This window comes from Hemicordylus capensis, chromosome 2 (assembly GCF_027244095.1).
Source record: "Hemicordylus capensis ecotype Gifberg chromosome 2, rHemCap1.1.pri, whole genome shotgun sequence".
Lineage (NCBI taxonomy): Eukaryota > Metazoa > Chordata > Lepidosauria > Squamata > Cordylidae > Hemicordylus > Hemicordylus capensis.
Genome location: NC_069658.1, coordinates 307,784,621 through 307,807,952, shown reverse-complemented (window position 1 = coordinate 307,807,952; position 23,332 = coordinate 307,784,621). Strand labels below are relative to the sequence as shown.

At 45.3% G+C, this 23,332-nt stretch overlaps 1 protein-coding gene and 1 long non-coding RNA gene across 7 annotated transcripts in view; one reads left to right on the top strand and one right to left on the bottom strand.

Annotated features, from left to right (window-relative positions):
- The window catches only part of CACNA2D3 (calcium voltage-gated channel auxiliary subunit alpha2delta 3), an 878,040-nt gene that overhangs the window by 443,922 nt on the left and 410,786 nt on the right, over positions 1-23,332 (top strand). The window lies entirely within an intron of this gene.
- Positions 5,475-12,091, bottom strand: LOC128343859 (uncharacterized). Its single transcript, XR_008315643.1, has 3 exons — positions 11,831-12,091; positions 8,127-8,295; positions 5,475-5,755 (listed from the first exon to the last, which is right to left on the bottom strand). It is a non-coding gene; the product is annotated as an uncharacterized LOC128343859 (long non-coding RNA).

Here is a 23,332-nt window from a genome sequence, read left to right as displayed (position 1 = left end):
CCCACAAGTTTCTTACATTTTGACTATTTATATATAGTAGTATTGTTATGAGGGGTTCTGACCTCCTAAACGCAAGTCAGACGAGGCTAGGCACTTCTGTAGATGCTGGGGTGGGGGAAGGGGGTTTACAGACAGTCCTAGTTCTGGACCCCATAACAGTATGACTATGTTGGTCTGAGGTTAGGGTCAGTAGATTCATTTTGAATTTTTTGGTTTGGTTGGCAAGAGCAAGTACATTTTGAACTTCATAAAGCTTCTTTTCAGGGAAAATGAGAAGCTTTTTCTCCCAAATGTGTAGGATTGACCAGGAATTAAAAATCTTAGCCATCCCTTATCACCTATTAGAATATGACCATTTGGGAATTCAACACAATACAATTTGGCTAAATTGATGTCCTGGATCCTTTCTAGGAGTCCAACCATAATTTTGGTGCCCTGGGTCCTAAGGTCTAGATTGCTTGAGGTGATTGCCTGCTATGAGTTTACACTGTGAATGTTTATGACCTCCAAATGTGTGAAGCTGCCCAGAATAAATTTGTGATCTCAAACAGTTTCTTCCAAATACTCATAATTAGGCTTGGTCTCAGTCACCTGTGACTGGGCACTACAGCGACACGTGCTAAGCCACTGTGCATACATGTACAAAGCATTTTGATTATTTTTGCTCAGCTTTGATGCTCAAACAACCTAGATGGCTCTAAGAGGGATTTGGATAATTTCATGGAGGAGAGGTCTATCAACGGCTACTAATTGGGGGGCTATAGGCCACCTCCAGCCTCAAAGGCAGGATACCTCTGAGTACCAGTTGCAGGGGAGTAACTGCAGGAGGGAGGGCATGCCCTCAACTCCTGCCTGTAGGCTTCCAGTGGTATCTGGTGGGCCTCTATGTGAAACAGGATGCTGGACTAGATGGGCCTTGGGCCTGAACCAGCAGGGCTCTCCTTATGTTCTTATGAGGTTACCAGCTGAGGCACCACTGTTTTGAGGTTGTCCTCTAGAAGGCATGGATGCAGCTGTCGAATCAGCAAAAGCTGGTAGAAAACACTCCACCTGAAATACCAGGGTGAGGCCTGGGTCCAGGAGTATTCCCAAGTTGCACACCTGTTCCTTCTAGAGGAGTGTAACCACATTTTAAATATGAGTTATATGAAAGTTACTGTGAATCACATCTCCACCTCTGTTCCTCATCTTAAAAAAAAAATAACCTCATGTTTAAAATAAAATGGTCTACAGGAAGGAGAGCTGGTCTTGTGGTAGCAAACATGAATTGTCCCCTTTGCTAAGCAGGGTCTGCCCTGGTTCACTTTTAAATGGGAGACAGGTGTGAACACTGTAAGATATTCCCCTCAAGGGATGGGGCCACGCTGGGAAGAGCATCTGCATGCTAGCATGCAGAAGGTTACAAGTTCCTTCCTGCTGGCATCTCCAAGATAGAGTTGAGAAAGACTCCTGCCTGCAACCTTGGAGATGCTGCTGCCTCAGGGGCGTAACGATAGGGGGGGCAGGGGGGGCACGTGCCCTGGGCGCCACTCTGTTTGATCACATGGGGGGGCGCCAAAAAGTGCCCCCGCCAAGCACCTGCCTTTCCGGAAATTTTTTTTTTGTTCAGAAATTTTTTTTTTGTGCGCAGCAGGCAGTGTGGGACGCATTGAGCAGTCCCCCTCCCCCTCCCCGGGTCCCGGTGCCCCCCCATTGCTCCTGGGCACCGCAGCACGGGCACCTAAGGTTGCACTGCAGTGCCTGCCTGCTTGCTGCTTGCTTCGGCGAATCGGCGTCACCGTCATTTCATTCATCATATATCACTCCGCTCGCTAACGCTCTCACTTCCCGCCCCGCGGCGCTGCCTCCCCCACCAGTTGCACATGCCTGTCTGGCCCTCCCCTCCCTTACAAAAAGGGCGCTTGGCGCTTGCCTTCGTCGCTTGGCTTCGTTCGTTCGAACCTTGTGGAGTGGAGTTTATGATCAGGCCCTCTAGTGGCTTGCCGCTTGCCAGGGTCTCTCTCCCACTCGCACACGCACACACACAACTTTCTGAGCATGCGTGAGTCCTCCCAGCTCGCCTTCTGCACGTGGCATCGGCGACGAGGCAGGGTGGGACTGGGAGAGCGTTGCTGCTGCTGGCTGGGCGCAGGCACAGGAGGACAACAACATTAAGAAGGATTTGAACAAGAAAAGGTTTGTGTGCCTTAAATTAATCTTTATTTGGTGCGGTTGCCTTGGCTGGGGCGGCGGTTGTTCTCCTTGCTGGGGCTCGAAGATGGCCGTAACGCGGCAGGGACAGTGCAGCCCCTGCTGTCATCGGTTGAGCAGCACCAGGCAGGCAGCAGTTCCTGGGTCTCCATCCTTTCCCTCAGGCGGAGGTGCAAACGCTTGGGAGCCCCGAGGGAGCGCAGAGGCTGTGTTGGTTTCCCCCACCCCTTCCTCCATGCTGCTTCCCCGTCGCCTTCCTTCTTTATTCCATTTTGAATTAACTGTTGGATGAGGGCTGCGCTCCTTCCTAAGCCCTGTGTGAGTGTGTGTGTGTGGGTTGGTTGGTTCCCCCCCACCCCTTCCTCCGCGCTGCTTCCCATTGCGTTCCTCCTCTAATCCATTTTAAATTAGCTGTAGGATGAGGGGTGCGCTCCTTCCTAAGCCCTGTGTGAGTGTGGGGTGTGTGTGTGTGTTGGTTCCCCCCCGCCCCTTCCTCCACACTGCTTCCCATTGCGTTCCTCCTTTAATCAATTTTAAATTAGCTGTAGGATGAGGGGTGCGCTCCTTCCTAAGCCGTGTGTGTGTGTGTGTGTGTGTGTGTGTGTGTGTGTGTGTGTTGGTCCCCCCCCCAGTTACGCCGTTTCCCTAGTTACGCCTCTGGGTGTGTATGTGTGTGTGTGTGTGTAGGATCTTGATTATGGAAGTTGGCTGAGTGTCAGGATGGGACAGGTGTCTTGTGTGTGTGCTGCAGTAGTATTTAGGAACACAGGAAGCTGCCATATACTGAGTCAGACCATTGGTCTATCTAGCTCAGTATTGTCTACCCAGTCTGGCAGCGGCTTCTCCAAGGTTGAAGGCAGGAGTCTCTTGCAGCCCTATCTTGGAGATGCTGCCATGGAGGGAACTTGGGACCTAGATGCTCTTCCCAGAGTGGCTCCATCTCCTGAGGGGAATATCTTCCAGTGCTCACACTTCTAGTCTCCCATTCAAATGCAAACCAGGGTGGACACTGCTTAGCTAAGGGGGCGGCAGGGATGGGGTGGGCGCAATTTCAGTGCTTGCCCCGGGCGCCGTTTTCCCTAGTTACACCTCTGTGCTGCCGGTCTGTGTAGACTATACTGATGTAGATGAACCAATGGTCTGACCCGGGATCAGGCAGTTTCCTATGTTCCTGTCTTAACAATAACTGAGTTGTGAAGAATAGTGAAATAAGCAAATAGTGAGTTGGGTCTCATGATCAGTGAGACCCAGTTTTGGAGAGTGCGTGGGGAGGGAGCCCTGGGTGGCTGGATCGGCCACTCACACGATTGCCGGCTCTGTGACGGAGCTGGCGGGGGCTGGGGAACTTGGGGGCCATATGGCCCCCAGAAGCTCCAGTATGCCATGTGCGAGCACGCAGGGCATACTGGGGAGACCCCTGGAGCCGGGAGGTGGCTTTTCTCGGAGTCTACTCGTGAGTAACCATGGCACGGAGCCATGCCGCGGCTACTCACGATCTGTAAAACCAGGCTTGCAGAGCGCTCACTCCGCAAACCTGGTTTTATGGGAGGGCCACAAAAGCGGGTTAGCCGCTTGTAAGCCACCGGACTCACCTGCGAGCCCGGTGGTTTACACAAGCAGCAAAAATCGGGCTAGGCTCTTCTAGCCCGATTTTTGCTGCTCGTGAGAATAGCCCTATTATTTGCCTTGAGGTGTAGAGAAGTCCCCACCGCCTTGAATGCTGCATTATGTTAATAGTATAAATACTCTGTATTTGTATGGCAGCTGTAGCATCCTTACACACATGAAGAGGGACAGTCTAGATAATCAAAACTGACAAATATCTTCACTTGACATTGAAGTTTCTAGCAGTTATTTGTTTCATCGTTTAAGATTTTGTTTTAAACATATGGAGTGAAACAGGCTTATTGGCTATTCTCTGGTGGAGCAAAAGTGCACATGTCACAATGCTTTTATGACCTGAACTTTACAGCTTTCATTTATAGTCACAACTGCTGCCTCTCAAACTACAGCCTCTGCATCAATGTGTCTTAAATCAGGAGAGACACTGCTCCCTATCATGTTCGTTGTTGATGCTAAATACAGAGTTCAGTGGAAGCAGGTTGCAGGATCTTATACATCCCCCACCCCCACTGCCTATAGAAAGTCATATGAGATTGCCACAGATGTACTTTTCCAATGATTCGTCTGTTACAAAAGAGGGGGAGGACTGATCACCTTGAAGATGGTTGCTTGTGTGCAGATTAGTGTGTGGGAGAAATTTTTTGTCTCTGATTATATTTGTATCTAAAGCTCTTGTTGTGACTGTGTTTTCATTGAAATCATGCGCATGTCACTAAAAGAACAACTCCCACCCCCACCCCCGTTTTCATTAGCTAATTTGTCAGTTAGTTCCCATGCATTTCAGTGGGGGAACTGCTTCCAATTATCCTGTCTCTGACTTTTTTAAAGAAAAGTGTGATAGTTCTAGGCATTCTCAGATATCTCCAAGAGATCACATTTGCCAACTATCAGAGAATGAGGACCAAGAGGTCCCATTTTAGAGCACACGGAAAGAAAATGCAGACATAGCCTATCTAAACTAATGATCAATAGATATATCATTTTGAATAGCGTTGTATGAGTTCAGTTGAATCTTTGCAAGCTGTAAAATAAACTGCTTCAGAATACTAAGCCAAGGCAAACAGGCACTCCAGCAACTAGTACCCTAGCCCCTCTTTTTCTGGGAGCAAAGGTATAAGGGTGTTAGATCCTTTTTCACCCTAGACATATTTCAACTGAATCGCTCCAACTAAAGCAAAGGCTAGTCCCAGATATGCTAGGGAAGAAGGCGACTAAGGGAAGGCTTTATAGTGGTCCATAAAATTATGCATGGTGTGAAGACAGTGGAGAGAGAGAGAGAACTTTTTCTCCCTCTCTCACAAAACTAGAACTAGGAGTCATACCATGGAACTGATAGCCAGGAAATTTAGGACTGACAAAAGAAAGTACTTTTTCACACAGCACATAATTAATCAATGGAATTCTCTGCCATGGGATGTGGTGATGACCACCAGCATGGATTGGGATAAAATTGAATTAATTTTTTACTGCTGTCCATATGGGCAAAGAAACCCCAAAGAGACTCAGTCAATACACTGCTGAAATAATCAAAAAAAAAATCAAATCATCAATAATCAAAAATAAAAAATGCAATTTTTACAAAGCAAATGCAGCAAGCACAAACAGCAACACTTGTCCCTCCACTCTTTCAGAAGAATGAATGGGACACGTATAGTCACTTTTTAATGTTTCTGCACTCCCCTCCCTTTCTTTGACTGGATAGTTTCCACTGTTGCTTTTAACCCTGTGCTCTTTCTTCACTCACCATGTGCTAGCTGCAGTGGTCGTGGGATTGAAATCAGAGGAATGAAGCAGATCTGAAGGGTTGTTGCTCCCTTGGGACTAGTTCGTGGGCATTATAATAAGCTTGGATGAATGATGAACCGAACAAAATGGTAGGGGTGTACGAAACCTGGGAGGTGTATTCATCTTCTGCCCAATTCTCGAAAAACTGTGCTACCACCTGCTTGAAGTTAAAGCAAAGCAAACTAGGCTGAACCATCCAGCCCCCTAAACCTTCAATTCAGACCCTGCCACCCACATTCCTAAGAACACTTACAGAATCATGTAGGGGGCAAATAACAGGCCATTTTCCTATATCTTCACTTCCTGCAATGAGTGAAGATCCTATCTATATCAATCACTCTTCTACAACTTGCATTTTAAAATGACTTTTAGGTCCTTTTCATGATCAGATCTTCTCAGACTAGAGCAGCTATACCCGGATAGAGATGCTCATGTGAACTGCCAGGATCAGTCCCAATCCTTGTGCTCCTTGGCCAGCTAGCCCGGGTTCTAAAGTGAGGTGAGAAAAGGTGTGCATGCCCTTCTAACCCACCACCTGGTTGTCTGTGCAGCTGGGCTGCTGGCAGCCATTTCAATCATAGAAGCTGGGGGATGGAGTGACCCAGCCTCTGGAATGTCTACAATGCAGCATGAGAATAGCGTCATGCATTGTGAGATTCTTGGAGGCTGGGTTTCATTCCCCCAGCCTCCAGAATGCCTCACTGCTCTCCGCAGTAGTGATCATGTGGGTGCGTAAGCAGCATGGCTTGCAAGGCACCACAGGTCATATGGAGGAAGGAAGGACCACTCCTGTCTTTCCCCCACCCCCACCTGCCTTAGCCCCAGTACAAATGGTCATGTGAATGATCCTTTTTTGTCTTTCGTTCCCCTGAAGTCCTGGGAATGATGTCCGTGCTTCTTGGAATTTTAGTCTTTTCTGAGACTGTAGCAATGGCACATCCTCAGAAAGACTACAATTCCCAGGAGTGCCTGCAGTATCCTCAGGATTTCAGGGGAATGAAAGGCAAGAAAAGAAATAATTTTAAAATGAAAGACCATGCCTGCTTTCCCCTCACTGCCTGGAGTAAAGCAGTATGTTCCCTGCCCTTTGCCTAATCTATAAATACTTTTAGGGGTGTTTATAAGCTTCAGAGAGCTGAAATTGGAGGCCCCTCCAAAGCACTGAGGCAACCCCTCTTTGCACAGCTCTACAAAATGGGTTCCTTAGATTTAAGAGTAGAGATTATGCCCAAACATGCTGATCACACATGAGAGTCTTCCTAAGGATGGACATAGATAAGTCCTAGACTCGCTCCTAGAGATGTGTGAGCTGGCTCGCTACAGGCTGGCCTGGGCTTGGGTGGTCCAAATTCAAACTGGACTAGCCCCCCAAAGGGGGTGCCAGTCTGAGTTCTAACCAGACCAAACCCCGGTTCTAAGCACTGGCTCACGGGCTGGCCCTGAGGGTATACTTGTAAAGGGGAATCTGAGGAGGAGACATTGACGGCGGTGGCAGTGGGGACTCCTACAACCCTCCCCCCCCCGGCCTCCCAAATGACAGCCTGGGCCAGCTGTGGCCCAGTGTAGGCCTCTGTGCATGCACAGAAGCTTTTTTTTTTGCTACCTCTGCACATGCACAGAGGCCATTTGCATCACCACATGATTTGCAAGCTGGCCCAGACTCTCATTTGGGAGACTGGCTGGGAGGAGGGTTGGAGGAGCCCCTGCTGCCAATGTCTCCACCGCGGCTGCCTCCACTGTTCCAACTGCCCCGGCCGCCTGAGTTTTAAAAGTACCTTTTATCTTGCCCCCACCCACATTACACTAGGGAATGCCTGTCACTTGTAAAGGGGAATCCTTGCCAGTTTCCCCTTCACAAGCACACCCTGCAAGCCGGTTTGGCCTGGTTTGGACAAGCCCAGACTGGACTGGGTCAGTTTAAATCCAGTTCAGAGTCAAACCAAACCAGTCTAACGACTAGCTCACACATCCCTACTCACTCCCATGCCATCTCTAAAAGAGTCAATGTGCCACTATGTATATACTACATACTTTTCTTTTTGTATGAAAAGCGCTATATTAATATTTGTAGTACATAGGAACATAGGAAGCTGCGATATACTGAGTCAGATCACTGGTCTATCTAGCTCAGTAATGTCTTCACAGACTGGCAGCGGCTTCCCCTTCTCCTAAGGGGAATCTTTTACAGTGTTCACACTTCTAATCTCCCATTCATATGCAACCAGGGTAGACCCTGCTTAGCTAAGGGGACAAGTCATGCTTGTATCAGATGACCAGCTCTCCTCTCTTAGTAATAGTAGTAGTAGTATGTGTACCACAATGGATGGTGACATTTCCACAAACTGTGCAAGAACAAAAACTGTGGGGGCTTATAAAACCCCACCTCTAATCAAAGTTGAGCTTTTAAAGCCCCTCCAATCTTCCCCCATCTGAAATCCAAACAAGAGCTAAAGTAGATTTCCTGGCTTCTTTCTCCCATCCCTACCAGCTCCTCCTTCAAACATTCTTCCCCTCTTCAGTTTACTTACCTGTCAAGAAGTGTGGGTGGCTAGAGCAGCAATGTGTGTGGAGAGGAGAGGAGAAAAGTTTTTTCATTAGTTTCTCCAGGCTAGTGAACACCATACTGGGGCAGAAACCGTGGGAAAGATAGTTCTCTCAAAGGTTTATGGAATTGCATGCCATGCAGCAAATTCAGTCCTGCAGCAGGGAAGATTACATATTTAAAGGGTCTTTCTAACATAAAAGACAAGCATATGGTTCTCCTAACTGCTTTCTCACAAGGGTAAAATAATGTTTAAAACACATTTGGCAAAATGGATAGCTGGACCATGACTTAACTACAGTGACGATTTATCCATTTCCTCCAGCCTGCCATCTACAAGGAGATTAAAGCATTCCCTAGAATTCCGACCACCTCTGCTTCGTTTAGCAACATGCTGATGCTGCACACACATGGAACATTCAGAACAGCAAATTGAATGGCCTCACTATGCTATTGTCTTGCTTTTACTAAATTGATTTTCTTTTCTTTCTTTCTTTTCTGAAAGGGCTGAAAGGTGAATATTGTTGTTAGTGTGTGTGTGCTGTGTGTTTTTTATTATGAGCTATCTCAAGAACAAAAGGAAAGTGCCAGACATTTCCTAGGACATTGTGGACTGCAACATAACTCAGGATGATTATCTCTCTTCCGAGGATGTCGGTTCACTGAGAAGAAATTCTTTTTGTGCTGCAGCCAAACAAAATCTCTTTCCCAGTTTGGGAGAGGCCATAGCTCAGTGGGTAGAGCATGTGCTTTGCATGTAAAAGGTCTAACCTGAATTCCTGCATCTCTGGATCTAAAATATTAGAACTGGGAAAGACACTGCCTGAGACATTTGAAGAACCACTACCAAGCAAAGTAGACAGTAGTGGCACAATTCTCTGACTCCGTATATGGTAGCTTCATATTCCTAATATGGCTTAATACAAGAAGCAGCTTATGTTCTTATGAAAAACTACTGATCATATATTGTTGGCATTGTCTTCCCTTTTGATGAACAAGGGGACCTTTTGCAAGATATTTATTTTATTTTATTGCTCCATTTATTTTATTTTATTGCTCCTTCTGCTTAAAACAAAATGCATAAGATATTTTATTAATATTTAATTCTTTGTTAATAATGATCTGCATAAAGAAAATATTCTAGTTACAGATTTTCGTCTTGTTAGACACTTCATGGGGCGCCGAATGATATCAGGGATGCTTATCCCAGTCTTATGACTACTGAAAAATTGCTACATTGACACCTCTCATACTGGAAACTATCTGCCACATAGGAAAATGTGGGGTGTTTTTTTTGAGACCTACTCTATCTGTAGAGTATTTCCAAAATTTAAATCAATTTACTGAAGTTTGTTGAGTATAACTAAACTATATTTAAGTATTAGCTGTATGCTAGCTACCTAGTGGTATTCCACTCAGAGACTGTTCTCACAGGCAGCCAAGATCCATGCAGATCCCGACAGTCCTGCGGTGCCAAACCCAACACCGAAGCCTGGCTCTTAGCCGAAGTTAAGGGTGCAAATGATGCCCTTAACCTGGCTGCCGGGATTGTGTGTCAGCATGAGCTGCTTGCACAGAGATGGGTGCCTAGAGTGCCCATTCACCAGTGCAACGTGCTTGGCTCGTGGTGCACTCTGGGATACCTTGAGGCTGGGATAACAAGTCCTGGCCTCTGTTGATCCATGCTGCCAGGAGCAGCATGGATAGTCATCTGTGCTGCTCCCAGCAGCGCAGGTCATGAAGGCACATGGTTTGCACACCACAGGGGCAAAGAGCGATCATCTTGAGGAAGGTAGGTTGAACCCTGCCTTTCCCCCTCCCCACCCACATGCTTGGTCATGTGAATAGCCCTCAGACATTTGGAAGATTTGACCTCAGTAGGCTTGGTTTTTGTGTCTTAAGTTGTTAATGGAACTATTCTGGAATGCTGGTGGAACATTCCAAGACTACTTTGGGGCTTGTGTGGGGAGCTAATGTGACTGGAGTGAACATTCCATGACAGTATCGATTTGTGCAAAGCTTTGCTCTGGAAATAAAGGCTTGAGATAGGAATCAATCAGGTTTATTCAAGGGTTATTGCGGTACAGGAAATGAAAAACAGTTAGGCAATTGATAAAAGGCCATAAAACTTTAACTACCAAAGTAAATCAGAGACTCTTAAAGATGTGTTTTTAGCTTAAAGATTTGAATTGCGATTAAATCAGCTTAAGGCTTCCCAGAGAGAGGACTAGGAGGGAAGGTGGGAAGGGGAGAGAGAGCGAGAGAGAGAGCGAGAGCGCTGTATGGTTTACAGTTTGTAAACATGAGTATTAAGATTATACAGTATTCATGATGATGATTCTTCTGCAGTGCTTGAAGCATTGCCTAGATATAATAGCTACATTATATCCCAAATAGTCATCACTAAAACAAGTTAGTAACTCTTCCTATTCGGAAACTCCCCAATTACCAAAAGAAAAATCTGATTACACACCAATGCTAATTAATTCTTAGACAGGCTGGAGGCTTCAAGCCATTTACTATGGTGCAGTCCACCAACATTAGATGGACATTTACACTAAGTAAGTTGTTTGGTGTCAGGAATGTAACTGCCTTTAAGGCTGAAGTCAGAGTTTACTAAGAGCAGTTCCTTAAGAACATCCAAAAAGCATTAGCTGCAGTATGCTGGTAATTATTAACAAACTGATAATGCCTTAAGGTAAAATGAATGAGAGAGAGAGAGAGAGAGAGAGAGAGAGAGAGAGAGAGAGAGATCATTAGTAATACCTTCTTCCAATTCTTTCAGGGTGTCTATTAATCTTGCAGGATGGGGAATTCTGGGATCCTCCTTCCCAGGGGCCAAGCAGAAGGACAGGGTAGAGAAGAGGCAAGCATGTCACTTGCAAGGCAGGGAACCAGGAAAGCAGCTGGTTCCAGGGAAAATCTAGGGGAGTTCGGTTCTCTAAGGCAGCCAATTGTGGTGTGTGGTCTGGATCAAGAGATAGGTTCAAGCCAGGAGCTAGAAGTGAAGCTGGAGCAATGGTCATGGTAGATGGAATAGCCAGAGCCAAAGCACATGCGGATGGTGGGCCCAAAGAAGGAGCACACCATTGACTGGGGCTTGGGGTTGAAATAGGCGAAAATATGCCTATGGGCCAAACACGGGTCACACCTTCTGGTTGCAGGGGATGACATCTGTGGTTTGTTTATTTATTTTATTTATTTGAAACATTTAATATACCGCCCACTCCAAAGACTCTGGGTGGTGTACAAAAACATGCAAAACAAGACAGCATAAAAATTACATTCTAAATAAAACTAAAGTAACTAACAAAAAAGAAAAAAGGAAAAAAAACAAATAGGTAAACTACAGGGTAAAAGCCTGGCGAAAAAGAAAAGACTTCAATAGAGATTTAAAAATCAGCAAGGAAGGAGCTAAACGAATCTGCAAGGAAAGTGATTTCCAGAGAAGTGGGGCAGCAACCGAGAAGGCCCTTTCACGGGTCCTAGCACCCCAAACCTCTCAGAGATCGGGGACCGACAAAAGGGCCATCTGAGCAGATCTGACCGGATGGGTTAACAAATTTGGTTAACAAACAAATACATGTTGTATGATTCAATCACGGGTGAGTACAATATTGAGGGACAATATCGTGAAATGGTTTGAAAAACCTGTTTGGGATAGAGTAAATGGGCAAATTCAAAACTTACCTCATGAGTCAGGAAGATCTTCCAGTAGTGGAGCCTGGGATGCTTTTCACACTAAGAAGGCTGTTCCTGTTCTTTGTCAGACCATTAACACTGTAATAGTGAGGTGGTAGTGATACAGCCTTATCTGAGCTCCTTTTGAGGTGATTAGTAAGACTAATCCTTTGTGCCAACAACAAGAGGGGTATCACTATTCTCTTGAAAAATAGTTCTTCTCCTTGACTTGTGTCTTCCTCAGCTAGTATCCTTCTCTGTACTGCAACACAGGGGCATGGGGGATACCTTTCAGTCACATATCATACCTATTCCCTAACAGGGATTCCCATGTCATACCCTGTTCCCTAACAGGGATTCCCAGATGTTGTTTACTACAACTCCCAGAATCCCCAGCCCAAGCGCACTGCAGCTGGGGATGCTGGGAGTTATAGTCAACAACATCTGGGAATCCCTGTTAGGGAATAGTGGCTGCTTATGCTAAGCGACTGAGAGTTTGTCAAATATGGGCATGTGGAGGGTTCGTGGCCCCTCAAGTCCAAGTAGCCAATATGGAGACTGCAAGTCTACAGTTCCAAACCATATAGAGGGGTGCTGTTTGTAGCCCCCAAACAGGCTGTTCTCATAACAAAGTCCCATGAGCAAACACGTGCTACGAAACACCAGGTTCTACTTGAATATTCTGAATGCTGGCATAATTTTCACCATTATAATATAATCCTCTCTGCTGCTCTTACCTTAATTAGTTCTATTTTTAAAAAAACCTGACATAAAGTGATTTAAACATCAGAGTAAATCTATTCTGGTTTTATGGGATAACACTTGAGCACTGACTTCTGTTAAGCTTTAATCTGAATCTCAGAGGGCCCCCATAAGAGTGATTGAAGCATCTTTCTTTGTTTTAACACAGAAGATGAGTTGAATTTATTACTGGATGCTCTCCAGTGTACTAGCTTTTGTTTCAATGCATTTATTCCTAGGGGATTCATATCTTGAAAATGCACCTCAGGATCATGAATCACTTAGGACTCATCACTGGAGAAAGTACTGCACTGCATTGTAATTTTTCATTGTATAATCCACCATCTGCTGTTTGACATGCTGTTATAAAAATAGAAGTAATCATGAGCACCTAAATAATAAGAAGAATGTGAAGTTGTTCTCTGTTGTGATTTCACAAAATAGGCCAAGTCCATAGTAGAACTCACAAAAGAAATTGTAGAGATATTTCAAGTGCCTGACCTCTCCCCACTCCCCATAGATTCTTCTGCTGGAAATCACTCCTCCTCCTCCTCAGTTACCTGTGCTATTTATAGAAAGAAGTCAGTTCAAGGGATCAGGGTTTGTTCCCTTTGCCACCCTAGTTATAATCTCCAGGTAAATTCAGGCTCATTATAAGAATGTTCTTTTTCTAGGCTTGTTCTCCATCTTGCTTAAATCCCACTAATGAGAAAAAGCAGTATATGTCTGGTTGTATGCTGTTACTTGTATTCCTAAAGCAATTTTTTTTTTAGACTTTGAGGATTAAAGTTTTGTATTAACTTGTTGATTTTCTAAGCCCATGCAACATATGGTGTGTTGGTGTGCTGGACAATAGGTTGTGATTGGATTACCCACAATTCAGCCAATGTTTTCTCATTCAGGATGCTCAGAACAGTGTTTCCCAATGTAGGAGAAGGCACATTTGAGGAACTAACATACAAGTGTGGTTCCATCTAGTAAATGACTGCAAGGGCATCTGCAAGACCTTCTCTCGAGGAGGGGGAAATATGCTTATACAAAGCATGTAAATAGAAATCAAAGCACAGGTTGTGTCTAATGTTAATCTTGTTTAGAGTAGGCTCATCGAAATAATTGGACTTAAATTAGTCTTGACTAAGGCTGTAGTCTTAAACCCACTAACCCAAGAGCAAGCCCCAGTGAACTCTCATTCAATCCCCATAGAACTCTGAGTAGACTTTCATAGGAGTGTATGAAACACCCAGAACTTTGGATGGGCGGCATAGAAATGAAATGAAATAAATGATGTTGTAATGAAATAGAATGTAAAGTACCCTGTGCTCTTTGGAGGAAGGGGAGGATATAAACTTTGAAAATGATAAAATACTCTGTGTCTGTGTGCACACACATGCACATGTGCATACACACAGACCTCTTAGCCACATGCAGCATGTGAATTCAGAAGCAAATTCAAATGGATATTAAAAAGAACATAAAGCAAAAAACAATCTATCACTTCTGTTATAATACCAGATCACAGGAACCAACAGTCCCAGTTCATATTTTTGAAGCCCTACTACCAAGCCAGAGGTTGCTGGTTTGAATCCCTGCTGGTATGTTTCTCAGACTGGGAAACACCTTATCAGGCAGCAGCGATTTTCAGCAGGAAGATGCTGAAAGACATCATCTCATACTGTGCGGGAGATGGCAATGGTAAACCCCTCCTATATTCTACCAAAGACAACCACAGGGCTCTGTGGGCACCAGGAGTCGACACCGACTCGACGGCACAACTTTACTTTTACCTTTATTGTTTTTTAAAAAGCACAGACACTCACAGATTCTTTTAGCAACCAATCAGAAATCACAACAGGCTAAAATTCATTTAACAAATATAAAATATCCTTTATGTATTTATTTAATCAGTTAAAGGAAGAAGAAAAGGTTTTTTAAAAGTAAAGCAGTCCAACAGGAACTGTGACTCTTATCAGCTGCTCTTTTAAAAAAAGATAAAAGTTCAACAACCACATGAGAAAGGTCCCTAAGGGGATTTTTGCTTTTCTTTGAAATGCTCTGTTTTCTGAAAGGCATAGTTGATTTCTTAGGATGGGGAAATATTCAGTCCCCTGTGCCTTTGACTGCTGTGATGGGGTAAAGAAATGGAGGAGAAAGTCAATATTTCTCACCACCAGCAGAAAGACCAAGTTCTTCTAATCTTGAAGCAATTATGCAATATGATGCCCCTGTCAGTCATGAAACGCATGATTATCAGTTCTGTAATCCAAGTCCAGCACAGAAGCTTTGCGCCACATTTCAAAACCAGCTAGGGCTATAAAGGAGGGGGACCAAACCAGGGGGGTAAGCCCATGCTCCTGCCCCCGCCCCGCCCCTGTATGCCCATGATCCTGTACATCAGGGATGGGGAATCTCAGCCCTCCAGCTGTTTTTGAACTACAACTCCCAGCATTGTGGCTAGGGATGCTGAGAGTTGTAGTTCAAAAACAGCTGGAGGGCCAAGGTTACCCACCCCTGATGTACATGAACTTCAGTACTGAGCTGATCCTGACGGCTGGTTCATTACATCTCCTTAGTAATTAAGGATTTGTTGCTGTCCACTTTGTGGACTTTTGGATTCTGCGTACTGGATACGGTACTTGCCTTGAACTGCTTTTTTGACTCATTTGGCGTAATTAATAGCATTACCAGTCATGAGAACTGTACAAGCAGAAGCCTGGTCTGTAGGGGTGTGCATAAAACCAGCTGGCTCAGTTCAGACTCGAACCTGACTGGACCAATTCAGTCCTCCATCCCTTTGAAACCCCCCCCCCCGCCCGGTTCAGTCTGGGGGTGTTCACAAATTTTTTATTTTTATTTTTATGGTTTTGTTTTGTTTTGTTTTAAAAACCTTCAGCCCCTTTGAGAGGCTTCCGGTAGGCTGCCGTGTGTGTGTGTGTTTGTCCGTGAAGGTTTCCCCTCCCCCCACTGGCCTCGCACACCACCTCCATGGCCTGTCCAGAGCCTCTTTTCTGCTCTGTTTGAGCATCTGTAGTTTGGCATCGTAGCCATTTTGGAGGCCTCCACACATGTGCAAATGGCCTCTGAGGCCTGGCATGGCCCAGGGCCTCACAGAGACCATTTGCGCATGTGCGGCGGCCATTATTTTTGGGTGGCCATATTTTTTATTTTTTAAAATGGCCACCGTGCATTTGTAAATGGTTTCTGTGAGGCTGTAGGCCATGCCAGGCCTTGCAGAGGCCATTTGCACATGTGCAGTGGCCTCCAAAATGGTCACCGCACTGATCTATGGAGGCTTCAACCGGCCAGAGGCTCCTGATGGGCCGTGGTGGTGATGTGAGAGGCTGGTGAGGGGAGGGGGGGACATCATGGAACACCCCCCCATGGCCTACAGGAAGCCCCCCAAAGTGGCTGAAGGTAACAAAAATTATCATCTTTTTTAAAAAAATTGCGGACTTGCAAGGTGGTTCAGTGGTTCGGTTCAGGAGCTCAGGGTCAAACTGACACCCCCCCACTGAACCCCTGGACTGGTTCCGCACATCCCTATTGGACAGCCGAGCCCTTTCCAAGACTTAAATAATTGATTGGGTCTAGGTCTGGATCTAAGCACTGCTGTTTGTTTTCAGGGCGAGAATCATGCACATTTAGTCCACTAGACTAACATCTAGAGGACATTTAACATCTGTTTTTTGCTTAATTGTAGATTTAGACAAAACACTCAAGTCAAATGATGGAATAGTTGTTATTCTCACCTAGAGCACTGTGTTATCTTTTTTCAGCACTGTTTTATATTTTTTGTTCCCTTCCCCTCGCATCAAACATTTATGAAGAATAAAGCGGAAACCTGTGTTTAATTACTTTAAAACTGACTATTGTGTAGAACCAAATATATGTTCAAATATGCCTGTTAATTTCATTTCACAAGAGAAGTGTACCAAGGAACAAAAAGAAAGCAATGCTGTCTACTCAGTTTTTAAATCTTCTGTGAGAACTATCTGTAAAAAAAGAAGCACTTAATCATTTCTTTAAGCAAATGTGCATGCTAGCTAAATTGTACCAGCTGAAACATCTGTGGCAGAAACAAGTGGACTACTATAAACATTTTCCTGGAATTTGAATGATTTTGCTTTGATCAAGTTCACACCCCTATTTTTGTGTTCACTTCCCATGAAAATTCATATCTGTGACAGTGGATGAAAAAAGAATGTGGTCATATGTTTTAATTTACATTGCATCCAAAAATTATGTATATAAAAGGCCTGTGCAACTGTTGCACACAGTTAATTCTGGTTTTTCTTAAGCACTTGACTGAGACCCAAGTATTGAATTGGCACTGCCGCCGCCTCCAAGGGTGGATGCTTTCTGATGTTGCCTTTGCAGTGTGGGAGCCATTGCAGTAATTTCTTCCCATAGCCGGAGGGTAGTATCAGATACCCCAGGTCACATGAGAAGAGCCAGACAGTGTAGCTTCTTGCCAGGCTAGTGGTGCTACGGTTTCTGCACATCCTTACTTAGGGATACTATTGTAATTGTCCACATCCACATGTCTTACTGGATTTTGGTGGTTGGGATTACCCAGTCTTGTTTCCAAAATAGAACCTGTGCAATAAGAATTGTTGTTCCTGGTTTTAGTTCTAAAAGCCTCAGTTTCCAGAAGCCTTGTAGGGAGGAGGCGGCTCTAACATCTGCTTCCCAGAGACAGTGGCTTCCCAGTGGTGAGAGCCTGAGCAGTTGCTGTCTGCTGTTGTCAGCTTGCCAGCCTGGGTGCCCTATAGCTTGTGGGGCTGTGGCTGCCCTGCAGGTGAGTCTGTGTGGCATAGGGGCCAGAGGGAGTGAGTCAACAGTTCCTGAGGGTCAGCTGCTTAGAGTAGCCATCTTTCTGGGCTTATAAATGGACTGCTGCACTGTGGTGGCGGGGTTGCCACCGAAGGGGCGACACCAAAGCGGGTTGCCCCTTTGGGGGAGCCACTTCAGGGGGGGCAACAAGGGTGAGGGCCTGGTGATATTTTTTGGCTTCTCTTGTTTTTGGATCCTGGGTGTTTCAGGTGCGTCATGGTTTGTCTGGGATGGGGATACAGGGTGTGTGTCCACTGACTGTGGGATGGCTATTCCGGTGGTGGTAGGGAAGAGAGGAAGTAAAGTTGGCAGGTCAGCATGTCGTTACAGAGGAAGGGAAGTCAGATATTTATTAGCTGTTTCCCCTTCCGGCTGCCTTGCCAGCTCTTTGACCTTGGGGAGCAGTGCCAACCTCCCACAGACTCTTAGGGGTGTGCACGGCGGTCCGGAGTCCCCCCCGGTCCGGCACGGGGGGGACTTTTACTTTAAGGGGGGTGGTAGTACTTACCCCCCCCCCGCCGCTCTTCCCCCTCTGGTGCTGGTCCTTTTAAACATCTTCTTCGGGCGGCAGAGTTCCTCCCTGCCGCCCCTGCCCCCGTCGTTGTTCCTTAAGGCTTAAAAGAGACTAGAGCTAGCGGCGTGCATGCGCCCTGTGCGGCGCGCGCGCTCGTTTTTGATGGTGGCGCGCGCGCGCCATTGTTCCTTAAGGCCTTTTAAGCCTTAAGGAACAATGACGGGGGCAGGGGTGGCAGGGAGGAACTCTGCCACCCCAAGAAGATGTTTAAAAGGACCAGCGCCGAAGGGGGAAGAGCGGTGGTGGGGGGGTAAGTACTACCACCCCCCTGCTTAAAGCTACATGCCCCCGCCCATCCGAACCTCTGGACCACTGGACTGCCGAAGCGGTCCGGAGGTCTGTAACAGTGTGCCCGAACTGAACCATGCACACTACTACAGACTCTCACCTTGCTCCTCTGTAATGCCAGGTCTGTCCAGAATAAGTTGGAAACTATCCATGATTTGATTCTGGATGAAGGGGAAGACCTGGTATGTATTACAGAGACTTGGTTGGGGGAGGCTGGTGGCCCAGTCTGGTTCCAGCTTCTCCCTCCAGGGTACTCTGTTGAGGAGGGGGTACAGGGACATGGGCAGGGAGGTGGAGTGGCTGTGGTCTATATGAATAACCTCTCCCTGACCAGGATCCCTGTGGAAGTGTCTGACCATATTGAATGTGTGTACCTAAGTTTGGGGATCAGGGATAGACTTGGACTTCTCTTGGTGTGCTGATCGCCCCACTGCCCAATGGAGTCTCTAACTGAGCTGACGGACTTGGTCTCAGGTTTGGCGTTGGTCTCCCAGGCTTGTGGTGCTGGGGAACTTCAATGTCCACTATGGGACCAATTTGTCTGGGGTGGCTCAGGAGTTCATAGTGGCCTTGACAACTATGGGCCTATCCCAAAGGGTCTCCGGACTGATGCACATTGCAGGTCACACTCTTGATCTGGTCTTTCACTCTGATCAGGGTGGTGTTCCGTGGGTGGGGAATCCTGTGATTTCCCCATTGTCACGGATGGACCACCATCTGGTCAAGGTTGGTCTCACAATCACACCCCACCTTCGCAGGGGCCATTAGAATGGTCCGCCCGAGAAGGTTATTGGATTCAGTTGGGTTCCAAGAAGCCCTGGAAGGATTTAGTGTTGGCTCTGCTGGTGACCCTGTTGATGCTCTGGTGGAGAACTGGAACAGCAAGCTCACCAGGGCAGTAGACATCATCGCACCTAAGCGTCCTCTCCGACCCGCTTCAAAATTGGCACCTTGGTATACAGAAGAACTACGGGGGCTACAGCAGCGAGGTAGATGACTGGAGCGCAAGTGGAGGAAGATTTGACTTGAAGCTGACAGATTATAACATAGAGCACATTTGAAGATCTATGCTCTGGCAATACGGGCAGCAAAGAAGCAATTCTTTTCAGCCCGTATTGCATCCGCAAGTTCACATCTGGTGGAGTTGTCCAGGGTTGTGAGAGGGCTAGTGAGTGCCCCTCTTCCCTTGAATCAGAATTTGGAACCATCTATCACCCTCTGTGATGTATTTAATGATTTCTTTGTGGATAAAATCTCTTGTATTCGGGCCAACTTGGATTTAGAGCCCATAAATACTGCAGTGTCTGAATCGGAGGTGTCCAGTGACTCCTCTTATGTGGTTAAGCTGGATCAGTTTCAGTTTGTGACTCATGAGGATGTGGACAAGCTGCTTGGAGTGATGTGGCCTACCGCCTGTTCTCTTGACCCTTGCCCTACATGGCTAATACGATCTGGCAGGGAGGTTGTTGTAGAAGGCCTGGTAGAGATAATAAATGCTTCTGTGAGGGAGGGCAGGATTCCTCTTTGTCTTAAGAAGGCAATTATTAGACCACTTCTGAAGATGCCTGCCCTGGATTCCTCAGAGTTAAGCAACTATAGGCCTGTCTCCAACCTTCCGTGGCTGGGCAAGGTAATTGAAAGGGTGGTAGCCTCCAAACTCCAGGCAATCTTGGATGAAACTGATTATCTAGACCCATTTCAGACCAGCTTTCGGGTAGGCTATGGGGTGGAGACTGCCTTGGTCAGCCTGATGGATGATCTCCAATTGGGAATTGTCAGAGGAAGTATGACTCTGTTGGTCCTTTTGGACCTCTCAGCAGCTTTCAGTACTATTGACCATGACCATAGTATCCTTCTGGAGCATCTGAGGGGGTTGGGGGTGGGAGGCACTGCAGCAAAGCAAAGCCCTCAGGGCTCCATATTGTCTCTGATATTGTTTAACAAAACATCTACATGACACCGCTGGGAGAGATCATCAGGAGATTTGGTGCAGGGTGTTATCAGTATGCTAATGACACCCAAATCTATTTCTCCATGTCAACGTCATCAGGAGAAGGCATAACCTCCCTAAATGCCTGTCTAGAGACAGTGATGGGCTGGATGAGAAGTAAGCTGAGGCTGAATCCAGATAAGACGGAGGTACTTATTGTGCAGGGTCAGAACTCGGGAAATGATTTTGATCTGCCTGTTCTGGATGGGGTCACACTTCCCCAGAAGGAACAGGTATGTAGTCTGGGGGTGCTTCTGGACACAAAACTCTCCCTGATGTCCCAGGTTGAGGCAGTGGCCAGAGGTGCCTTTTATCAGCTTCGGCCGATACACCATCTGCATCCATTTCTTGAGATAAATGACCTCAAAACAATAGTACATCTGCTGATCACCTCCAGACTTGACTACTGCAATACGCTCTATGTGGGGCTGCCTTTGTACGTAGTCCAGAAACTGCATTTAGTCCAGAATGCGGCAGCCAGATTGGTCTCTGGGTCATCTCAGAGAGACCATATCACTCCTATCTTAAAACATCTACACTGGTTGCCGGTATGTTTCCAGGCAGAGTACAAGGTTTTGGTTATAACCTATAAAGCCCTAAACAGCCTGGGCCCTGAGTATTTAAGAGAACGTCTTCTTTGCTATGAACCACACCGCCCATTGAGATCATCTAGAGAGGTTCGTCTACAGTTGCCACCAGCTCGTCTGCTGGCTACTTGGGGACGGGCATTCTCCAGAACACACTTCCTACTCAAATAAGAGCCTCCCCATCTCTTACAACTTTTAAAAGGGCAGTCAAGATGCATCTGTTCACTCAGGCTTTTAATTAGATATTGTTTAAATTGTGTTTTAATTGTGGTTTAATAGTTTTAACTTTTAAATTTTAATTGTTGAAATGTTTTAATCTTTTATTGGCTATTTTTATTGTTTTGTAAACCACCCAGAGAACTTACGTTTTGGGCAGTACAGAAATGTATTAAATAAATAAATAAATAGATGTTGTACAGAACACTGTGATGTTGTACAGAACATTTTCCAGAAGCTTCTAGCTTCTTCAGTTCATTTTTATCTTCCTTTCTGCTTTACCAGTGTGGACATGCACATTGATAAAATGCAGCAAAAAAGCAATTTTAATGTTATCATATGTAATTGCATCATGGTTCTTTTTGTGTGGTGCTTTACCAATACATATAAGGACCTGGTTGCAGTAGAATGAGGAAAATCCACTCATCCTTGAATCTAATGCAGGTTCAGTACAGATTCAAGCTTCAAAACTGAATTTTATGAGGTTATAGTAAGACAAGGAGCTTTCAAAATGCCATACAAAATCATACCCCTTTTCAGGAGTGCCTTCTCGACTCCCCAACAAGGATATTACTACAAAGCAGAGTTATTACACGTTCTTCTGTATTTGCTGTGAAAACTAAATGAATACTTTCCCTCCTCTGACCAGCAACTGGGAAAATTTAGATAACATTCTAAGAATTCACTTATTGTTCATGTGATAGCTGCAGTTATCACTTGAGAAAAGGAATGTTTGAAATTACTGCCAGTGATCGCATATCATTGTCTCTTATGCTACATTGTCCAATGGTATGCCAACATTGGACAACAGGAATACTAATAAACCTGTGTAAAATCAGATTGGTGAAATCAAACCATGTCTAATTCTACCAAATTTGGAGGGGTTTGGAGAAAGTCCAAACCCCAAACCTAAGCACTCCAGATCTACTAATAATACATGATAATGTGATGGCTGTCATAAAAAGAACCTGTGAACCCAACAAAAGTAAAGGCTGTTACATAATTTAATCTTGTTACTATAATTTATAGCATTTGTACTTCCATCTTTCTTTCTGTTTCTTTGCCCTTGAAGTTGCTCATTCAGTTTGGGATCAATAGTCAGGCTACTAAGTCAAAGGGCTGAGATCATCAAATATCCTTCTTTTCCAGACTTTTAAAAAACTTCTCCAAGAAAGTTGATTCTGTAAGTGCCTGCCTATTTTGTTGCTTATTAGTTTGGCTTCTCTGCCTGACACCCCCACCCCTGGATACTTAACCAGAATCTGTACATTAGTTTCTTTCATTCCACACAGAGTTTTAAAATACTGCTTAATGACCTGCCCTTAGAGAATAAGGTGAACAATTAGCTCTCTTCTTGTTTCTGAGATTCATTTAATTATTTGAAAATTGTTAATATATCTCCCCTTAATCTTTCTTTCCTGTAACAGATTCAACCTTGGGTGCGGTGGTAATGTAATATATAATTAATCTGCGTTAATCATCTGTTAGTTTAGAGTTTGCCTTAACCTTTGACATTACTGACTATTAATATGTTATTGACCCTTTAAGAGAAACCAGATTCTCTCAGATTGCATGAAAATGGTGCTGTGGCAAAGTTATGCAGGCTCAGATCTCTGTTCAGCCATGAATCATTCTGGGTGAGCTCACTTATTACTCACCACCCAAAGAACAATGTTATGAGGAGGCCAATAAATAAAGTTGTTGTTAAACATCACAGAGTGAAACCTCATGTAAGCTACCATGACCTTGTTGTTGGGGTACAAATATGGAATCTATCTATCTATCTATCTATGGGTGGACCGGCTACACCCATATCTACTTAAAAGTGATATTGCATGCACAATGTCATGATTCCCTGTCTTGTACATGTGTTCTTGATTTCCAAGTTGCAATTGTCCCTGGTTAATTTAATTGTGTTGGCAACTGCTCAGTTCATTTTGAATTTTCAGAATGATGGGACCTGATGGATGATCAAGACTGCTTGTGGTTGGGTGCATAGGCAATCTAGAAAGTTTTCTAGCCACCACAGAGCCATCTGTATTAACCCAACATACCTACCAACATGTCCCAATTTTCACATTCACTTGAATAGGAAAATAGGGACATGCTGGCAGGTAACTCCAGATTGTTGTTAGTAGCAACTGTAATGGAACAGCAGCAAATTGTGTAGACTTCCCACTTCTTACCCCTATGCACATCAACACTTCTCTAAAGCTGTACAGATGCAGGGGCAGAGTTTGAGCAAATGTTTCATGGATCATGTATAATGAGATGACATTGTCACT